Source organism: Opisthorchis viverrini (assembly GCF_000715545.1).
Source record: "Opisthorchis viverrini unplaced genomic scaffold opera_v5_529, whole genome shotgun sequence".
Lineage (NCBI taxonomy): Eukaryota > Metazoa > Platyhelminthes > Trematoda > Opisthorchiida > Opisthorchiidae > Opisthorchis > Opisthorchis viverrini.
In genome coordinates this window covers 133851-139220 of record NW_008752191.1, presented here as the reverse complement: position 1 = coordinate 139220, position 5370 = coordinate 133851, and positions in this window count along the sequence as shown.

The window sequence follows — 5370 nt, the reverse complement described above, 5'->3', positions numbered from 1 at the left end:
ACAATTATATATATATATATATACATATAACTAAACGAACTTTATGGTTGTACGGCAGTGAAGCATCAGTGCCAACACTGATGTTGCTGTCAATAATGATGGATGAAATGAAACAAAACCGCTGATGCAAATTCTCCACATTCTCCAGTGTCTCACCTTGGGCTGCAAGGAGCATACCTGTGGTGGCGTTATTACTGAATCAGTGCCAACACTGATGTTGCTGTCAATAATGATGATGATGATGAAACAAAACCGCTGATGCAAATTCTCCACATTCTCCAGTGTCTCACCTTGGGCTGCAAGGAGCATACCTGTGGTGGCCGGACTTTATTACTGAAATGATTCTATGGGTTGTACTGGCTGGAAGTCAGTTTCTTCGGGTTCAACCACGGCAGGAAAGTCTCTGTAGCTCGGATATATTGAATTGAGTTGGCTGGAAAGCTCCCAGAACTCGACGGTCGAAAAGGTCATTTTAATAACAATTGAAGAAAGGTGAACGAAGCCATGATCATCATCTGTGGTACTGTCTGCCCTAGGTCGCTTACATAACCTGATGAGCACTGGATCTCGTCACGATTGGTAGCTCTGATTGAAGCCAAGAAAACCTTATCGGCAGCAAACGACGCACAGACCCCAAAAAGGCCGAGTAATGAGGAGCCTAAGGGTTGAGAGCACTGATGTATCTCAATAGCCTGAGAAATGGAGAAGACTTACTTAAGGGGAAACAAACGCACCCTGTTCCAGTTGGTCCGATCGAGTGGTTCGAGGCAAGAGGTATTAGCGGAACGATTTCCGATAAAAGTGGAGCTTAAATTCAACCACAGAAACGTCGTTTGGAAAAACAGGCAGAACACTCTGAAGAACAGTTGGGCTAGCTTCCACTCGACGTTGATTGCCATTATCAGAGTGTCAAGATAATCGCGCGAAAACCAAAGAGGCATCACTCTCATGGTGGCAGCCTTCAAGATACTCTCCAGTATTATTAAACACAAGTTGACCTACCATCAGGAGAGTCATATTCGTGAGTTTTCAACTGGGTTTGAATCAAACATACCTTCAGCTGTAGCTGTGGTACCCTTTCGGTGTCTAACCGTCATGCCGCCAGAAGAAAGCAAGATCTGGGATACTGCTAGGTTCTTCAAGCCTTGACAGAGGGAGCCGGGAGGCAGAGGTCGGGCTTTTGGTCGGACCTTTTGGTCAGTAAATTCGAGTGGGCGCATGAACACCTACGGCGAATCTTTCCTGAGTTTAACACATTCAGTGCTGTCAGGCAAGGATGCTTTCTGGCATTAGTTCTCTCCAACCTCTTGATAGAATTGTCTTTAGTTGACTCCAGTAGCTCAGGACACTGGGTAGACCGACGCTATTGGTCTCCTTGGGTTACATCCGTTTGAAATGTTTATTGTTTTAAGTGACGAATAATTCTGCTGCACAACCTGGCTTGAGCCCGCACCTACGAAGTTTAGTGGTCCGTACCACTAGAGTACTGCAAGAGCAGGTGGGATGAAACCAAAGCCTTGCATCTTGCAAAAGAACTGACCGATGTGGTCGATGAGCCTTTACATTCCAACAGCCACAAAACGCCGGGCGGACTGCTGAAATATGAAAGCATACTTGTGGTGGTAGGCTCATAATTTCAGTCGTAATAGTTATCTTTTGCATCATTAAGGAGCACCCCAGAGTACCGTGCCTTTGGCTGCACCATGGCAGGTGGTCGACATAGGTGTCGACATAGGAGCTAATAGCTCCTCTGAGTTGTCCCTTAATGAGGCAAAAGAAAACTATTACAAGTGAAATTATAGGGCTACCGCAGTGTGTTGAACAAGGTGTAGTATGTACGTTATGGAAGCACCAGGGGGCAATGATTATCTGGCAATTTCTGTGAACGGAATGCAGAAAGAAAGTTCATGAGCCAAAACCCAATAAGCAAGGTTGGGCATAGCCAATACTTACACATAAATCAATCGAACTGACAGAAAGCACACTGCAAAGGACACGCCGGAACCCACGTGAAGCGCGAGAAGCGCCGAGCTACAAATGCTCGAAGCCGATCGGCCTATATCTTGACCAATCAGGACGCTCCCCTTTGTCGCAGCTGGCTTGCGGCATATCCATCCATTGGACGTGATATTTGCTTTCATTGGGCGGCTCACCTTCGTAAACATACATAGTGAGGAAGCTCTGCGTTTTACAGCTGCTTTGTCATGACTTCCCATTCTTTGGGGTGCGGCCGTCTCTTGTTAGTCCGTCACGGATTCACGATTCACGGATAGAAGAACCTATTTTGGCTTCAGTGGGTTGAAGGGGTATGTCTCGTACAATAGTTGACAAGCATCTTCACTGTTAAGATCAAGTCCAATAACGGCCGTACCTGGTAAGGTCTTGACAGGATTGGTGACGTCAAAAGGTCACTGGGGCAGAGCATAACACTTCAGAGTAAGCTCTGTAGGCTTTTCACGGATTCACGGATTGATACACAGGATCAAGGCTTTTGCCCAAGTTTCCCGGGTCGGTTTTGTTCTTGTCGGTCAGTGGCTGTCGTTCACCTGAAAGGCACAAGTGAAAAAAGGGTGTAGCACTGCTCTTTATGTTCTCAGCGCGGGGCAGTATGCTCGCCAACGCGAGGATTCGCATAAACAAATGTCTAATAGTGCTTTAAATTGGGTTCGAGAAGGAGCGTGTACAACCGTCCCCGGGCTAATAGGCATGTTGATTCGGATGCGATGCAGATAGTGTTGGCTGTACTCTCTCTGCACTCTGGTACCAAATCTGCTGCCTGATGCGTCCATCCGTGGGGTCTGAATTCTGCCCCGCGTCTGGAGTGGTATTCGATCAGACGTGTACTTTGGACCGCACTCACCATTTCCTGGAACAACCAATTGGTTGGCGTGTGGATTCTGTGGTGTCCCTTTCCCTAAGCCCTGCGCCTGAGTAAACAGGTGGCATCGAGACGTTCTTTCTGGTCATATGGCTGTGGATTGGAGCATGGTGACTTCATGTAAAATGTGCAGGCTTTGAGAGACGGTCACCGGTGACGGAAGCCACGAGTTGAATAGCCGCTGCTGCTCCAACTTGTTCGAGCATGGGTAATGGTGCTAATGATCGGAGGTTTCCATTACTTTCCTCACCGGTATTTGGGAGACATGAATGATTTTTAGCAAAGCTGGCAATGTTTTGTGATCAAATATGCCTCACAACTGATGCTATTTCTGTTATATCTGTTGAAGAACTCACAATTTGCCATTTCTGCATTGGCAGAACAATATGTCGCGTGGCCGGAAAGACAGTGTAACTAGCATGGAACTGGACATTTATTTGCCGAAGGAAACGGGAAGTAGATCGAGCAACGAAACCGCAGTTTTTCCTGAGGTCAGCGAACTCAGCCGTCCTAAAGCGTGTTTTTTTATCGTCCTGGAACACCGATCCACGGTCAATTGTTGGTCATTATTTCCGTCGATCTATCACTTCTTACCATTAAGGGATAGGTAATAGCGTGATGCTGCTAGCTTTCTCTTGCCACGGAATTATATCTGAACCTGTCACTCTTTTGAGCCATACTTCTGAGTAGGTGCTAATTGCAGATTGTTTGGTCCCATAATTATATCGGGCTTGTCCAGCTTTAGTCGTTTCTTGCCACCAACATCTTCATTTTTATGTACTTGGTTCCCTGAAGTGTTCCTTGAAATGGCATTTTACTTGCACGCTCATAGAAAGCCTCCCAACGCCTCCAACGTGCCGGTGATGCTTATTTATCTACCGTAAAAATCTCCGGAAGCTAATTTTTCTGTTAGTAATCTCTGGCACCTAGATCTAGATAAACCAGTGGAATGACCACATTCTTTTACTGCGCCGTAAGTTCTAAAAACTCGAATGCATCAGAGTAATCCCCAAATGTTTTAGCCACTTGTTCCAAGAGAAGCCCTGGCTAAGCATGACATGCGGAAGGGTTGTTTTGGCGATCGGGCCAAAAAACTGCCCTCACTTCTAGGGTTCTTCTGCTCGCAAGGGAAGCAGAAAAGGATATTCGGTGAGCAGGAGGAGAGTGCTTTACAATCAAAGAGGTGAACGAGTACTACCCAGGGACCAAACGATCATCGCCACTACGCACTTCTCTGTGATTTTATCCGAAATCGACGATGGGTGAATGTTCCGGGGAGATTTTACTTATGAATAAACTCTCTCCAAGTACGCGCAACCATCATTAAATTTGAGCTAGTTGCTCGGCCATGTTGTCTCTATGTGTGTAAAACAATCTTGCACAACAACCCGACGCAACATGCAGACGGTAAATATAATTTGCTTGGCTTTCTCAACCTCCTGTAGAGTCTTTGCGGTGTACATAAGTCAGGTTTTTATGACCCTTCTCGGTCCAGTGGTGGTAGATCAAGCTGTTAGTGCCAATGAAGTGTGAGCTTTTTTTCAGTTTGACTACCAACCTTTCCAAGCAGAGTCACCCAACTTGGTACGGTTTGAGGGTCATACGAAGATCTGCGGTCAGGGCACTATTCTCCGGCAAAATTACTCCGTCTAAATATCAGCGTTCCCCGAACGGCAGCAGAAATATTTCTGTTTTATCCGCAACAATAACTCCGGGGTTGCAATGAACACGTATAAATATTGTCAAGGTTTTAGATAAGAGCTTATTCTAAATTTTGCGACCTCTATAATGCTTCTACAATCATTATGTGATTATCCAAAGTTCCCACAACCAAGGAAGGCTGAGCGAGTGCACTTAGGAAAGGGGCAGTTTTGGTTTGTTAGGAAACACCACTACTTAGACTGTGATTAGGCGCAATCGGTTACTTACTGTGTTCCCCATAGGGTTGATCTCCAGATTCTCCCGTTTTCACATATAAATGATAAAAGAGACCTGAATCTGTTTTGGAAGCTGTTCAATACTTGTTTCATTAGCTCATCTATCACGAAATTGAAAAAGAATGAAGAGAGTGTGCACACCTAACAGACACCGTTTTGTTTGCGAAAGCTTTTAGAGATCTCCCCGTACACAATCACACGTCCGGAAGCCTGAGAATATAAGGAGCTTAGCAGGTTCAAATACCCAGGATGAGTTTCCTTACGCTCAAGCATGTAAGGAGTCGAGTGCGCTTTGGAGATCCGGGAATAATAAAATTGCGGGTCATCTATACGTACGGAATTGTTCTAACATATATCTGAATGGGCATCTTTGGAGAGCAAAACACCTACCAGGCCGGATCAACCGCGTGGACAACTGAAAGACCCTTCGGATATTCCCGGCTTCCTGGGCCTCCTTCACTACCTCGGCTCTCTGTACCTACCATAAAGCCATTGAATTTCACTTCACGTTTGATAGTTCATGGCGCCGAGTCATGTTTGGGACTTGTTATAATG